Below are 15,900 nucleotides of genomic sequence, written 5' to 3'. Positions count from 1 at the left end.
TGGATGGTTCTGGTCTGAGGCAGGCAATGTACATGACCAGCCTGGACCATCACAACATACCTGAAATTCCTGGAGTCATGTCAAAAGGACTCAGGCCCAACCTGTCAAGGCTCTAACTAACCACATATAGGACAATTTAAACATGGAAACTGAAAAGAATTAAAACACGTGAATCATGTTCAAAATTCATAATATTCATAATGATGCTAAAAAATACCAACCCCAAATCCCCATTGGATGATACCAGGAAACCAACTTACCGTTCTGAATATAGGCAAGTAAACCTGCTACCTACTTTTGCCATCTGAACTGAATTTCAAATAGTAGTGAAGGAGATGTTTCTTTTTATAGAGGTTTTCCAGCCAATAATGAAGGAATATCACCATTTGACAAGTCCTGAAAGAAATAATGGTTCTAGGCAAGGATGATAGTATTTGTTTCCTGGGACTACAATAACAAAGTACCACAGACTGGGTAGCTTAAAGAAAAAATTAAATGCCCCTCAGTCCTGCAGTTGAAAGTCTGAAATCAAGGTGTTAGCAGGAACATGCTCCCTCTCAGACTCTACGAAAGGATCCTTCCTTTCTTGTTCTGTCTTCTGGTGTGTGTTGGCAAACCTTGTCGTTCCTTGGCTTGTAGATACAACACTCTGATTTCTGCCTTTGTGGTCGCATGACCATCTCCTCCTTGAGTCTGTGTTCAAATGTTCCTCCTCTAATAAGTGCTGGGTTAATGTGGGTCTCATTTTAACCTGAATTACCTCCATGGGCATGAAGTTTAGGATTTCAACATATCTTTTGTGAGGGATACTATTCAATCATAGTCATCAATGGCAGTTAGGATCACAGAGTGTAACAGGACATTATCTATTATTCCAAAGAATTAGACCCAAATCAGACCAAGTCTAGATCTAAGAACCAAGGGATGGAAGAGCATTCTAAAAAACTCCACAGGTGTATAATCTGTGAAGTCCAGAATGTGGGAAATTCTGCAGGACAAGTGACTTGGTTTCCTCAACAAATAAATTACAAGGAAAAAAAACAGAAGCAGAACCTTTAAATAATCATGAACATAGTAGACATAGCAACCAAATCCCATAAATAGCTCTTATCTGGAAATCTGAATACTTACTAGATAGTTAATGATATAGAAGGGTTACTGGCAAGTTTTAAAAAACATATCTTTAAATGAGACTCTACTATATAGCACAAGAAAATACATTCAATACCCTGTGATAAACCATAATGGAAAAGAATATGGAAAATATATATTTGTATAACTGAATCATTTTGCTGTATAACAGAAATTAATACAACATTGCGAATCAACTATACATCAATAAAATTAAATTTAAAATTTTAATAAAAACATATCTTAATGGCATGGTGGTAAAGTTTAAAAAAAGAGAGAGTTCTTAATATAAGAATACATAACTTCAGGGACTTCCCTGCTGGTCCAGTGGTTAAGGCTCTGCGCTTTCACTGCAGGGGGCACAGGTTCAATCTCTGGTCAGGGAACTAAGCTTTCCTGGCCTCGTAGTGCAGCCACAAACAAAAAACAAACAAAATGAAAAAACATGTTCTCAAATAAAGCAACATGATGTTTGGAAGATGTCAGGAGAGTAGGGGATGGGTTAGGTATAAAACAAGATTAGCCATGTTAAATAATGAAGCTTGATATTGGGTATATGGGAGTTCACGATACTGTTTTTTCTATATGCTAAAATTTTCCAGCATATACAATTATAAAAATAAAATGCAATACATTAATTCAGTGTTTCTCAACTTGAGGCAGTATCAGAATCTTTTTTCTGAAGATTCTTCCCTTCCCCAGAAGTTATGCCTCATTCTTGCAGAGAAATTGGTGTTGAAAATATTTACACTTCAGTAAGGAGTATTTTTGTAAAGAAGTTAGACTGTCATAGGATGAAGTTATACATTTTTTATACATTTTTGCAGCGTGTGGATGTTCAGGCTTTCAACTATTTTTACTCATCTTTTAGTTCAACGAATATCCAAAAAACCTCTGCCTCACATCTTCCTAAAACTTGAAATTATTACATATATTGGGAATCTGATTTCAAATTCAGATGAATTTATATCTCATTAATATTTTTCATTTTTTATTTATACTCAGGCTCTGGCTTAAATGCTACCTTCCCTGCTCCGTCAATGTCCCTGATTCCCCCCAACCGGAAGTAATCTCTCTCTCCTCATAAAGTGATCTTATGTACTGTTTTGTTACTCTTTCATCTCTTTCTACTTGCTAACATTATTTTGGAGAAGGCAATGGCAACCCACTCCAGTATTCTTGCCTGGAAAATTCCACAGACAGAGGAGACTGGCGGGCTATATGGGGTTGCAAAGAGTTGGCTGAGCAACTAAGCCAACACCTCCCTTCCCCAAACTCACTGAGATTTGCTGTTCAGTATACTTTTCTAGGATACTGAGTTTCTCCTTTCAAACTCATCCATTGCAGCTTGATTAATGATGGAGAAGTTTTGTTTTTTTGGAAGCTCCTATGTAGCTGACAAAATACTTTTCGGCAAGGAAGGAATTTTTAAAAGTTGTACTAAGTGCATACACAAGGTAAAAAAGAAAATCTAAAACGAGCCAAAAAGTCAGATCACTCCTCCTGCCCCAGTTCCACTTCCAGGGTCTCCACTATTCCAAGTTTCTTGCAAATCGCTGTACACATTTTTTCTAAGCATATACGAAAATAAATGCTATTGGACCTTACTGCAAGTACTATCTGCTGGGTTTGTTGTTGTTGTTTTTTTTTTCACCTTACAGTATACATTAGAGACCTTAGCAGCGAATACAGGATCTCTCTCTTTTTTTTTTTGCACTACATGGAAATCTCATCATTTATTTCAGTCCCCAGTTGGCAGCATTTTTTCCCAGTTATTTCCTCTTACAGATAATGTTGCAATGCACCATCTTGTACACACAGAGAAAAGGAATTTTGTTGAAAATCTGCATTTTTGAAGGAAACCCCTCCTTCATTCTTTTAGCTGGGGGCAGGAAGCACCCTGTGGTATGAAGCAATCACTCAGCAAACCTTCCAGACCTGACGGTATCACCTTGTGATTTCCCAGCGGCTGGGTGGTCAGGAGTGTGCCTGGTTCCCTAGGAGGGAAGACGCCAGCACCGCCAGCTCTGTGGTTGAAAGCGGATGCCCCCTGAGTCCCCTCATGTTTGAACCCCCAGCCCAGGAGGGGTGAAGCCTCGGCATCGTGTCATTAGGTAGGTGTGCTGGCTTCCGAGGTGTATTAGACTCACCTGGACGCAGCAGTGGTTCTGTTGGTGGTGTGTTTAAAGTTAATTCACTAAATGCTAATGTAGACAATGTCTCTGAGACCAAGAGCAGTCAGTGCCAAGTGTCCTCTCTGAAAACAGCATTTTGTGTGGGTGAGCAGAGTAAGCTTTTATTTTAGTTCATTCTTTTAAAAAAAGAACAACTGTGGCTTGTGTTTAATCCTCTGGAAGTCCTCTGTGTCAGCGAGCCTTTTCTTTTCATGTGGGCATCTCTTGCCAGAAATCAGAGTTTCCTGGCAGAAAAGAGAGGCAATTTGAGTAACCCGGACACAGACAAATACACTTCACTTCAACAAAGCTTTTCAGGTGTCACTGAAGATGTGTGAGAAACCAAATAGAATTCTATAGAAAATGCTCTTTTAAAAAAGTATTCTCCAGTTGATGGCTTTAATGAAGCTCTTGCTTCTCATCTCAAACTGGATAAGTTCAGGCCAAGGCTTCACTGAAGAGGGTTTTGTTGACCACAAGGAAAGGGTTGGGGATATGGTCAACATCTCAGACCAGACTGTGGGGCTTCCTTTCCAGCTTGGACAATAAGATCAGGGATCAGAGCAAAATGCATATGACTTGATTTGTTTCTCCTCTTTAAAAAAAAAAATACTTATGGTGTCTCTTATGTGAAAAGTAGATAAAAGGTTTGTTTACAATCTCTCCCTGAAGAGTGGAATTGAAAAATTCCAATTTTGGAATTCTTCCTCATTGCTCTTAACTACCTTGGTGAAACTTGGCTGATCTACAGTTATTCAAAGATAAGCATATGTTTGTTGGGAAGGGAGCAGTAAAGTGCTTGCTCATCTGGCAAGTCTGATGTTTCCATAATGGCATTTGGCTTCACAACAGGGGATACTAGGAAAGCATTGCTCTAGTGGAACTTGAGGTGTGGATTCAAGTGAGGGATGAGACTGTGGGGAAAGGGTTGAGTCTGGGAAAGGGTGGAGGTCCTAGGAGTTCTCAGAGGAGATGAAGGATGAGCAGGTCAGATGTAGAGGTCAGTTCTGTTTTAAAAAGTGGTAAAGCATTAACATCCAGGCAAAGTAAACAAAGAGGAAGAGAGCTAATGAAGGTGTGGTGCTGGATAGTGGGGATGGACCAACCTAGGATGTGCTGGTCTCAGGATAACCTGGGCACAGGGCTTTGCACATAGTCTGTGCAGGTTCCAGGACTGAGGGTCAGAGACTTTAATACACAGGGCCCAGGGAAACCAGTCTCCAGGTCTCATGGGCTCCAGTAAGAAATCTGTCAGAGACCAAGGGGTTAGGTCCTAATTGAGAAGGACCCTGATTCTCTAGGCATTCATTCAGGGAAGCGTTCTGTATGCTGGCTTCCTCCCCTTCTCCCCTACAGAGGGTGTCCCATTTCCCATCACCTGTCCAGTCTCCATGAACAGCTTTTAAAATCTGAACTAGTTCAGTTCCATAGAGAAGCGTTTGTTAAGCATTCATTAGCTTGTAAGATTTTTTTCACTCTGTGAAATTCTTTCAAGCTTTTTGACATTGTCACGTGCCTGGATGATTGGGTTTGAGCAACTGTGACCTTCAGCTGTCTGAAGACCTATAATGCCATCCCTGTTGAATGTAGATTCTAACTCAGGGATTATTTTAGCCAATAAGAGGAAATACTGGAAAAGGGTATAGAGTCTCCCCTTCCTGCCCTTGGGGCCTGTAAGTTAAGACCTGTTCTTTCATGCAAGTGACTGCTAGTCAATCTGGAGTCTAGTTTCTCTAAACAGATCAATTTCCTAGAGAGGTGGAATAACAGGGTGCCTGGTTTAGGAGTCAGGAAACTGGGGTCCAGCATTGGTTCCACCACTAATTACCCCACGTGCTCTTTGGCAAGCCCTTCAGTATTTCCCCTTAAATAAAGATGAAGGGGTTGAATTAAGATGCACCAAGATTTCAATAATCCTAAAGGAGGGGCTGAACTGATAAGATTAAATTTTTAAAAGTTGGCTGCAAAGATAGATGCTGGGGAAAAGCTATCATTGCTGTTCCTTTTGAAAAGGTTTAGTACCCCTGAACATGAAACAGGAGTGAGTTGTGGTTACCAGTATAGTTCACATTTGCAGGCAGCCTTCATAGAAACTCAGCTTCCAGAATAAGGTCAGAGGTCAGAGTTCTGCTGTGCTCTGTTCTGACCTGGCAATGACACCACTTGCCTCCAGTTTCACATCTACCTCCAATACACTCTCCAACTTAGAAATCAGAGTGATTGTTCTTAAAAACTAAATTCGATTGTGTTACCCTCCTGCTTACAAACCTTCAGGAGCTCCCTATTGCCCTCAGAATAGTCTCATACCATGGCCTTCATGATTTGATCCCTGTTGATCTCAAGCCTATCTCTTATCCCCCACTGACCCACAACCCTCAACCCTGAGTCTTGTAGTTCCAAACCACAAGCAGTTCCCAGAACTGGCCTCCTCTCCCTCTCTCTCCCCCATCTAGAGTGCAGTTTCCAACACACACACACACACCTCTCCACCCGTCAGCTTCCCCAGCCTCTGGACTTTCAGAGGGTTTGCCCCTGTCATAGCACTTCCCACACTATATTGCAATTCCTTAAGAGTACTCCACCCTCCTATCCCAAGACAGTGAGCTCCTCAAGACAGACTATGCTTTTTCTGTGCATTCTCAGCATCTGCTGTCTTCATGGAAGGCACTCAGGAAATATTCGGAGAATCAATGGAAGGCTGGGGGAACAATTGACAAACCAAGTGTACTCAGAGAAGAGTAATAAGGATGGCGAGGGTGGTAGAAATGAGGTTGAATGTCAGTTGAAGAAGCTGAAATGGTTTAGCATGGAAAAGAGAGCATCAGAGCTCACCTTCATGCCAGGACTGCCTTGGGCAGTGGGATTTGATTCACTCAAGCCTCCCCAGAGGGCAGGGTTAGATTCTGGTAGGAGCGAGGCAGACATGGTACAATGTAAGCAGCAGCAGTGGAGACTGCTATGACGTGCTACGTTTGGGTACATTTGGTGGAGGAAGGATACCCTGAAGACAAGAGATGGCTTCTTGGTGACTTAAAGAGCCTCCTGGCTCTGAAGGGCCCCAGCACTGTCTCAGGAGTGTAGTTAGAAGGATACTTGTGTTGGGTGAAGCATTCACCCCAATAATATTGAACATAGGCTCTAAGATCTGCAAGCACTGAAAGTTCTAAAAGTCAGTGGTTCTCTCATCTAGGCCAGAAGACCACACACTTTACAAAACTGAACAGACATTCTAATTCCTGACTTCTCTTCCTTAACAGCTTTGGCGTATTTTAACTTATTCCAAATCCACCCGTGATGCCAGGTCCACTTAGTTGTTCCACTGGGGAAGGAAATAGCTGCACAGAGAAGTTATATAACCTGCCCCAGTTTTTGCAGGATACTAAGAGACAGAATCTTAATACGAAACAGAACTCCCAAGTCCAAAGCATTACAGCAGATGGCTTTTCCAGGTCCCTGATGACTTACCGGGCCAAGTTGGCCTACGAAGTTTCATGTTTCTTACCATTTTGCCTTCATCCTGCATCTTAAGTTCAAGAACACAATCATGGCAGAGTGGCATTGGAGATGGGCTCAAGAACCAGACTGCCTTCGTGACCTCAGAAAAATAAATTCCTCTTTCTGTGACTCAGTTTCCTCATCTATAAAATGGATGTAAAAATAGAATTAACCTTATAGAGTTATAAGGTTATATATATAAGAGTTATAAGGATAAAATGAGGATACAGAACATGGATATATTAAGTACTAAATAAGCATTACCTAATGTTATTAGTACTGGATGAGGACAGGACTTGGCAATAAAGACAACTGATTTCTCATTTCGGTGCTAAAGGTACAGTGGTCTTAAGCCATTCTCTGCACATCCTCAGAAGGTCCTCAGAGCTTCTGCTGAGAGCCTGAGTGGGGTGTAAAGGACCAGAGATGACAGCCATTGGCAAAGAAGAACCAGATTGGGGTGGGGTGGGCTGAGCACCTAGCTGGAGCTCATCTGCTGCTGTCTGTGGTCCTGAAACAATTTGTTAATTATCTAGAAAAATGAGGGTATGGTGGGGTTTACACCCACAGCCTCCCTTCCCAACAGTCACCTGCTTATGGACAGTCCACCCACAAAATGGAGTTTGGATAAATTATGGATAACCTTTGAATCATTAGTTTCTTTTTCTCTGAAGACAGGTAATTCATGTCTTCTGATGTGTTCACAGGGATGTTGTCAGTTTACATACCATCCATGTATAAAGTACCTCCCCCCCTGTTGCCTGTCTGAGGGACACAGTCAGAAAGGGGCAACATAGTGGGAACAAAAATATCTTACACTCTGAACTCCCTCCCTACTGAGTTTCAGTGGGCTTGGAACTCCAACCCCACTGAAGGCACAGCCCAGCTCTCACCTGACAGAGTCCCAGGGACCTCATACAGTTTGTAGTGACAATTCAAGTCTTCCTGAGGCTGGGGTCAGAGCCACACTTTGCTTTGCAGGTGGCCTGCGTCGACCATCACTGCCTCTGCCGGTGCTGATGCTGCCTCCTTTGTGATGCCCACCTGGGATGGGGCAGGCTCTCCCCCACCAAGGTCACAGGTCTTGAGATGCTGCAAAGGGCTCTCTTGCTGTTTCAACTTATAATCTTCTTTTGCCAAAGACTTGGGATGGATTCCGAGTGGAATCTGGGCCAAGGGACAGTTAAGACACCTCCCAGCATCTTGCTCAAAAGTCTGTCTTCTTTCTTTCTCATTAGCCTGGACAGTGCAATCCATTACTGTTCCAGGATAAATCCCAGGCCCCACAAGAGGCCTCCCCAGGAAAGAAATGGGGGGCATGCTGCCCCTGTTCTCTTTTTGGATGTCAGAGTTTAATCTGGCATCTTGTAGCTCAGCTATGTTCTTGATGTCCTCATCAAATAACTCCCAGTGAACCTTGAGGTGGACAGAGCTCCTGAAGGGACCCTGCTGACTGGCCTCCCTCTGGGACCCTCAGTCCATAGATATGAAAGTGCTTCAGAATTTCTGCACCAGGGGAATTCTCCAAACCTGATTAAATGTCATTACAAGGAAAAAAATAGAAATAATTTCTCTTTGTATAGATTCAGAAAGCAGAAAAAAACTCTTAATGTTGATTTTACCCATTCTGGCTGCTAGTAGGGTTAAACTCAAAAAATAGTGGTTAAACTTAGAGAGAAAAACACCTCCCAGAGATTGAGATACTGCAATGTCTCCTTATATGATGGAGGGTCCCCCAACCAATGGCCACATAAATTCCTTTGTGGTGCTACTTAAGACCCTTACCTATTTTTCTGTCCTTGAGGGGAATCAGAAGGAAGATGGTAGCCTGCCTTGGCTGTCTCCCATCACACAGTATAATTCTCTGTGCCTGAGTTCTTATCCACCCATCACACACATGCTCACATATCCCTACACACGTGCTCAGTTGTATCCAACTCTTTGCAACCTCTTGGACTGTAGCCCACCAGGCTCTTCTATCTATGGGATTCTCCAGGCAAGAATACTGGGGTGGGTTGCTATTTCCTACTCCGCCAAACACACACATTCAGCTCTAAACTGTAGTCACCTGTGTCTGACTTGGCTCTGGGATGTGAAGGGGGAACTCTGGGTATGCAATACCATAAACATATTTTCCCCAAGAGATGCTTATGCAGCAATTCAGACATTCTCATTGCTCTGCCTTTTAATTAGTTCAGGGAGTTGCAACCTCACAGTGTGGGTGTGCTTGCCAGCTGGGCTTTTTGGGAAGTTATCCGGTCTGCACTCCTTCTGTCTCCTCCCTCGGTGTCAGGAAATTATAGAGCTAGCTCTCTTTGCTTGTCTTGGAAGTGTGTGTGCTGATCTTACCCCACAGAGCCCTGGACACTCCAGGGCCTGTCTGAGCCAAGCGCTCAAAGGCCCCTGGGGACCAGTGTGGTGACACGCAGAGCTCAGGTCTTGCAGCCTGCTGTCCTTGAGCAGGGGGCGAGGCAATAGCTTTGGGCTAAAAGGGATGGTTTTCACCCATAATTACTTGGTCCCTTTGGGCCAGATACTGCAAAATTGGTGCCCCTGGGGGCCCAGAGGAGGGATTTTATGACTCAAGGGAAAGCTGCTTGACTCCCAGGCAGGGCCCTGTTCCGGAGACTGCCAGATACCTTATTCCCATGAAAGGAGAGGCCCCAGAAGAGCCCTTCCAGCCTTCCTCTGAGCTGCCTCCCCACAGGGGTTCTAGGATGGCTGTGGCTGAAATTAAAACTCTCACTGCTGCTGGCTTTTCAGGGTAAACCTTTCTCCTCTGCAGTCACCCCTTGCTTTGTTTATGCATCCTCCCTCTGGGTGTCCAGATCACACTCTCGGCTCTATTTTAACTTCTCCACTTGCCAGGCTTTGGCACACCCTCCTCTTTCCCTGGGCAATGGGGTTTTTCCTGGCTTCTCCCCTAGATGTGTCTTCCATCTCAGTCTGCATGGCCAGTGCCTCTCTGACCTGCTGGTTTGTTCCTATGGGCTGTGGAGGTTTCTACACCACACTTTTCAGCTGAAACCCACCAGGGTGTGATTGTCTTTCTTGATTTAGCTCATGCTTTGGCACAGATTGCCCTCTCTGTTTCCTCCTATCTGCACATCTCTTTTTGTGGCTGTTTCCATCCTTCCAGCCTCACTCACCTTTTGGGCAGGGGCTCCCACCTGGACAAAGGGTTGGATCCCTTCCCAACCCAGGGATTGGACAAAGGGTTGGATCCCTTCCCAACCCAGGGATCAAACCCAGGGGCTTCTTAAGATATCCTCCTATCTGCTGCAAATAGGGTCACTAATCACTGCCTTGGCATTGACTCTGATGCTGCAGCCTTGCAGGCAGCCACCTACTCATCACCTAGTCCCACCTGTCATTTGATGGCCACTGAGTGTGACCTCAGCCAATCCCAGCCCCTCAATGTCCCTGTCCCTAGACTAAGGCAGAGCACAAATGAAGGGGCTTGGCACTTAAATATGTTCTTTTATAACCTCTAATTTTAGAAGAGCTGCCTAGCTAAATGTTATATTTATTTTTTCAAAATAGAGTAAATCTAACTTTGTATGATTTTTTTCCATTTTATTTTATAAAGGAGTAATATATTTATATGGTTCAAACCTCAAAAAGTCTAAACTCTTTTTAAATAATTTTTGGCTGTGCTGGGTCTTCATTGCTGCACACGGGCTTTCTTTAGTTGCAGCACGTGGAGACTACTCTCTAGTTGCAGTGTTCGGGCTTCTCTTGTTGTGAAGCAGCAGCTCTAGGGCACACAGGGTTCAGTAGCTGTGATTCTCGGCCTCCGGAGCACGGGCTCAGTAGTCGTAGTGCACAGGCTTAGTTGCCCTGCAGCTTGTGGAATCATCCCAGACCAAGGACAGAACCCGTGTCTCCTGCATTGGCAGGTGGATTCTTTACCACTGGACCACCAGGGAAATCTAAGCCTAAACTCTTACACGGCAAAAATTCTTTCTCACTGCCTTGTTTTCTTCTGTCCAGTCTCCATCCTGTGTGGGTAGGCACTGTGTGGATCTTGCTTAACTTGATATCTCTTGGTAGTCTTGTACCAGATTCAAAATCAGTTGACTGCTTCTAAAACAATGATGTGCCAGCTAGTTAGCAAAGGAGGCACACGGTGGCACATTGGCCATTTAGGATCCAAGTACCTGCTCCTCCCCTACCCCTGTGGCTATACATTCTGTACTAAGATCTTTCTCTTTCTCATAGCCTTTGTGGTAGTGGGAATCTTTATCTCGGCCATCTTGGTCTACGTGTCTTTGTTTCAGTGTCTTGAAGCTCAGAGCAGATTCCATTACTTAAGAGCTTAGTGAATTGCCCCCAGTTGATCAGATAAGCACTAGAGAAATTCCCTGGAAATCTCCAACAGAGACTTAGAAAGAGCCAGCACAATCCATTTATCACAGTTAGATTATGGCTGATACCCTCAAAATGGAGGAGACTTGCGGTCATTTAAACAACTTGAAGAGGGCTCAACGGAGGAGAGAGGAGACAGGAGGAAAGTGTGGGCAGGCAGGCATGCTCAGCCTCAGGCTGGGTGTCCCCAGAAGTCAGGGCTTTCTCTGGACAGAGCTCAGTGGCCCAGGCAGCAGGAGTGACCAGCATTCCTATAGTCATAAAGAAAATTCATCTGGGCAGATAAATCTTTGGAGAGTTCTGGCTGCCCACCTCCTGGGCACTCTCGTCTCTGGGTTTCGTTGAAAGGCATCTGGCAGCCTGGTCCTCATCAGCACCGTCTCTGAAACTGCCCGTGGCAGTCACTCTTCTATACACGCACACACTTAGAGCCACCTAATATATTTGTCCCAAATCTTCACTTTTCTAAAGTGCTTTCAATTCACTGACTCAACTGGAGGCATCACCAGCACTGTTTGATGGCCCAGCCGGACACTAGAACCTCCCCTGAGTAAACTTTATGTTTGACCTGCTGCCCTACATATCTCTGGGAATTGCCACCGTGTTTAAAGATGCTCACTGGTGATCACAGAGATGGCTCCAGGTACCACAAGATTCAGAATCACAAGAATGGGGAATTTCACTGTGGTCTCAGTGGGGAGTACTAACCTTCAGCCATAAACATGTAGAAACTGGCATTCTTACATGGTGTATATGATTTATGCAGTGATACCACACTAAACATTTAATGAACAAGAAAATGTCACTCCCAAGCCACACCCAGTGCCCCGTGGGATATCACACTTTGCACTGGGGACAAATGAAAACAAGGATTGGCCTTGGGTAAACTGGTGGTGGTGGTTTAGTCACTAAGTCGTGTCCGACTCTTTGCGACCCCATGGACTGTAGCCTGCCAGGCTCCTTTGTCCATAGGATTTCCCAGGCAAGAATACTGCAAAAGGTTGCCATTTCCTTTTCCAGGGGATCTTCCCAACCCAGGGATGGAACCCAGGTCTCCTGCACTGCAAGTAGATTCTTTACCAACTGAGCTACCAGGGAAGCCCAACTACCTGGTCTTTAATTAGGAACTGTGGAGGAAACACTTAAAGCCCCTTTCCCTAGAAATATCCTCCAGGATGTCTGTTCTAGCTCATGCCTGCCAGAAAGGTTCTCCAGCCTCTGAGCAGGGATGGCCATCCCAGGGGCTGCTTGGCTGATGGGTGAGGTCCTGCTTAGACAGGAAATCTCACACATGTGTCACAGCTGGGGAGACACCTTCCCCAGAGGTCTGTGGATGGGCCCTAGGGGTCTGAGTCACAGAGGGTGGGATTATAGAGCCAAGACTGGGTCTGTGGATAAGAAGGATCAATGAGAACTGCCGAGGAGGAGTGCCTGTGGGTCATCTGAGTAGAGGGCCAGCGACATCCTTATCTGGGGACCATTATCACTTTAAATAAGGAGAAGAGATGGGGCCCTGGAAGTGTGGGTGGGCTGAGAAGGGGAGAGGCCAGGATATCTCTGGACAGGGCACAGCTAGAGCAGTAGTAATGCATTACCTCTTAGGGATGAAGATGTAACTGTTGCACATGGGGTATTCTGGGTGAAGGGCCAGGGCCGGGGTAGGTCAAGCCTGCTGTGGCAAGCAGGGGACAGGTGTCTGTCCAAAGGATGGTCATCAGCCTTTGTGGTCTAGTTGGTGTTCTCAACCCTGCCCTCAGACAGCCTGAGGTAGGTGGTGAACAAGAGGAAAGGAATGTGGAAGTTCACTGGCACTTTCCAGATCAACACAGGAGCCTTGGGTCAGTGATCAGGTGGATGGGTGGTGTGTGGTCCAAGGTATACTGTTCTTGCTGGGTGGAGTCGTGGATGATCGAGGTGGGCAGGGACTGTGTCTGAGCCTGAAGCCCTCTCCTTCCTTCTGACTGAGCACATCTGTTCCTTGTACAGTGATGTCATAGTCACAGCTTGAAATCGGCCATGGTGGGAGTGTCTACACCATGGAAATGCTCTGTATCAGGGTTTTCTTTTCCAGAGAGCCAACTGTTAAACATTTACCAGCACATCACTCAGGGGTGGGGAAGTAAAGTGTACCTGTCGGCACATGAAAAATAATGAGTCTAAAGTGAGGGACCTTGACTGCTGAGGAGTTTGGACTTTATCCTGAGGGCTGATGAGAGTCACTGAGAAGCTGGATAATTCAGTACATTGCTTGAGAGGGGAGTATTTGAAGTCTATTTGCCTAGGTTCAAATCCTCGCTCTACCACTTGCTAGCTGTGTGACCTTAGGTGGGCTACTTAACCTCTCTGAGCCTTAGTTTCTTCATCTGTGAAATGGGAGAAATAATGCCTACTTTACAGTTTATTGTGAGATTTAGACAAGTTTTGCATAAAGAACACTTAGAGCCTGGCGTGCAGTAAACATTCAATAAATGTTAGCTATTATAGATGTGTTTAGATTATTCAATGACAAGATCATATTTGTCTTTGGGGATGAACACTGCAGCCAAGAGAATAGATTGAAGGGGGAAGGACAGAGGCTGGAAGAACAGGAAAGAGCAAGGGATGGTGGGAGCCTCAACTAGGCTGGAGAGAAGGGAGTACACCTGGGGGATCTTGAAGGTGGGGTGGGGAGGGCAGGGAATAAGGTGCAAGAGGGAAGGAGAAGCGAAGGGAAGATCATAGCAAGCAGCCATGAGCAGTGATGGCTTTGAGAGAGAGGTGGGTCTTGAAGGGGTATCTCTGTGGAGAAGAGGGAGCAGGAGCAGGACCTTATGAGTAGAAGAAGCCATGTAAGAGAAGAACAGGGGTTTTCCAGGGAGTGTTGGTGTTTTCAATAAACTATGTCATGGGAGTATTTAAATGTTTGATGGATGCAGCTGGAATGAAAAAGGAAGAAAAAGCAGTAGGCTAGAAAAAATTTAAAATCCCATTAAGTTTTCCTGCATTGCTCCCAGATTATATGCTGCTTTCCCAGAACCTACAGAAGCCACTTGGTGAGGTCCAGGCATCACCCCTGACCTGGCCGGGCAGGCAGCCTTCCAGCCCAGAGCTGCTCCGGGTTGGGTGGGGGTCCTGCAGTGGCCCTGACCAGTGTTGCTGTGGAAATTAGCCAAGCACCAGAGGGTTGAATTCTCCCTCTCTTTCGTAAAGAGGAGAGGGAGACAGAGATCTTTCCTGTTTACACTGTGCTGGGCTTTTGGCGCCTTCCTGTTGTCATAATGGTTCTTTGTTGGTGGCACAGGCCCTCTAGACCACTGGGGCAATATTTTACCCTTGCCACACTTGAAACACTGTCACCAGAGTCTGGCTAACTGTGTCACAGGCTGTCTTTGCATCAGCCCACATTCTGTGATGTTAGCTGGGGGACAGTGATAAGCCGGTGTTATATCCAGTTCTGCATAGGAGTGTAGGGGAGAGGGCTAATGGGGTGCTGGCAGTTACACTGGCTGGGGCACACAGACCTGGAAACTTCAACTGTTCACCTGCCTCCACCAACCACTTTCCCACTCAGCCTGGAGAAGGGTTGGAGGTGGCAAAGAGCCAGACTTTTCTCACATTCTATCCCCCAACAGCTTCTCTTCAGCCACCAGACACTGTCTCTCCTCTCAAATGAAATGGAAAAATAAAGATGCGGCAGGTAGCGTTAGGGGTAAAGAACCCGCCTGCTGATGCAGGAGACATGAGAGACCTGGGTTCGATCCCTGGGTCAGGAAGATAACTTGGAGGAGGGCTAGCAACCCACTCCAGTATTCTTGCCTGGAGAACCCTATGGACAAGGAGCCTGGTGGGCTACAGTCCATAGGGTCACAAAGAGTCAGACACGATTGAAGTGACTTAGCATGCAGCAACAGTGAGCCACGAGGATAAAAAGATAGCAGAGAACCAAGTTGGACCTGTTAAGTGACTCGGAGAACCCAAGTTGTTTGGAGGGAAAAGATACATATATGTAAGAAAGGTGAAAAGATAGGCAGACTTCACTCCTAAGTTTGGTACGAACATCTCTCAGATATTCTCCTCCTGGGAACCCATGACTCTCCCATGTTTTAAAAATGACATACATCAGGATGCTCAAAGCAGAGTGTTGCTTAGCTGTTGCAGTAATCTTTGGGAATCCAGCAGAGTGGCATAGATTTAAACCATCCTATAACTGACTCCCAATTAGGGGCTTTTCTCAGACAAATTATTTGGCCGTGTCAGACCCACTTGGGCTTAAGGCAGGTCATTTGGACTCTCTCCCCCATGGCAGCCAGTTCACCCTCTGTGGGCCAGGCCTGCCCAGCTGCTCTCAGCCAATGTATGTTCTTTTCCAGCTACTGCTGGGGCTCCTGAGAAGCCCTTCTTCTCTCCTCTGGCCCTGTCTCCTGATAGGTCAGTTCATCTCCCAGGGGTTGACCTGGAGCAGTGGAAACTGGAGGCCCAGCTTCCTCCTCCTCTTTCTCTGTACCCTGGCGGGCAGTGCAGCCCGACTTCCCATCGGCACCAAGGCCCTCATGCTTCCGCTGCCAGGAGAGTTTGCCTGCTGGTGGGGAGAGCTGGGTCCTTCCCCAGAAATTGCCCTCACCCAAAGGGAGCTGCTTTGCCCAAGGCTGTGCCCTCACCCCAGGGTCAACTACCTTCAATGACTGGATGATGCAGAGGTACACACTCTTAGCCCTTTGTTTCCATTCAGGACCTCTCTGAAGGGCCATCCCAG

General features: G+C 45.6%; 1 protein-coding gene across 1 annotated transcript in view; it reads left to right on the top strand.

The window, feature by feature from the left end:
- Nucleotides 1-3,017: 3,017 nt before the first annotated feature.
- BCAR3 (breast cancer anti-estrogen resistance 3) overlaps nt 3,018-15,900 on the top strand; it is a 221,620-nt gene continuing 208,737 nt past the window's right edge. Inside the window, exon 1 of the mRNA XM_010860471.1 lies at nt 3,018-3,245. The gene's annotated coding sequence lies outside the window, so the exon portion shown is untranslated. The remainder of the gene's footprint in view (nt 3,246-15,900) is intronic.

This window comes from Bison bison, unplaced genomic scaffold (genome assembly GCF_000754665.1).
Source record: "Bison bison bison isolate TAMUID 2011002044 unplaced genomic scaffold, Bison_UMD1.0 scf7180017864466, whole genome shotgun sequence".
Lineage (NCBI taxonomy): Eukaryota > Metazoa > Chordata > Mammalia > Artiodactyla > Bovidae > Bison > Bison bison.
Note: the sequence above shows the minus strand (reverse complement) of the source record. Positions and strands in the feature narration are given on the sequence as shown.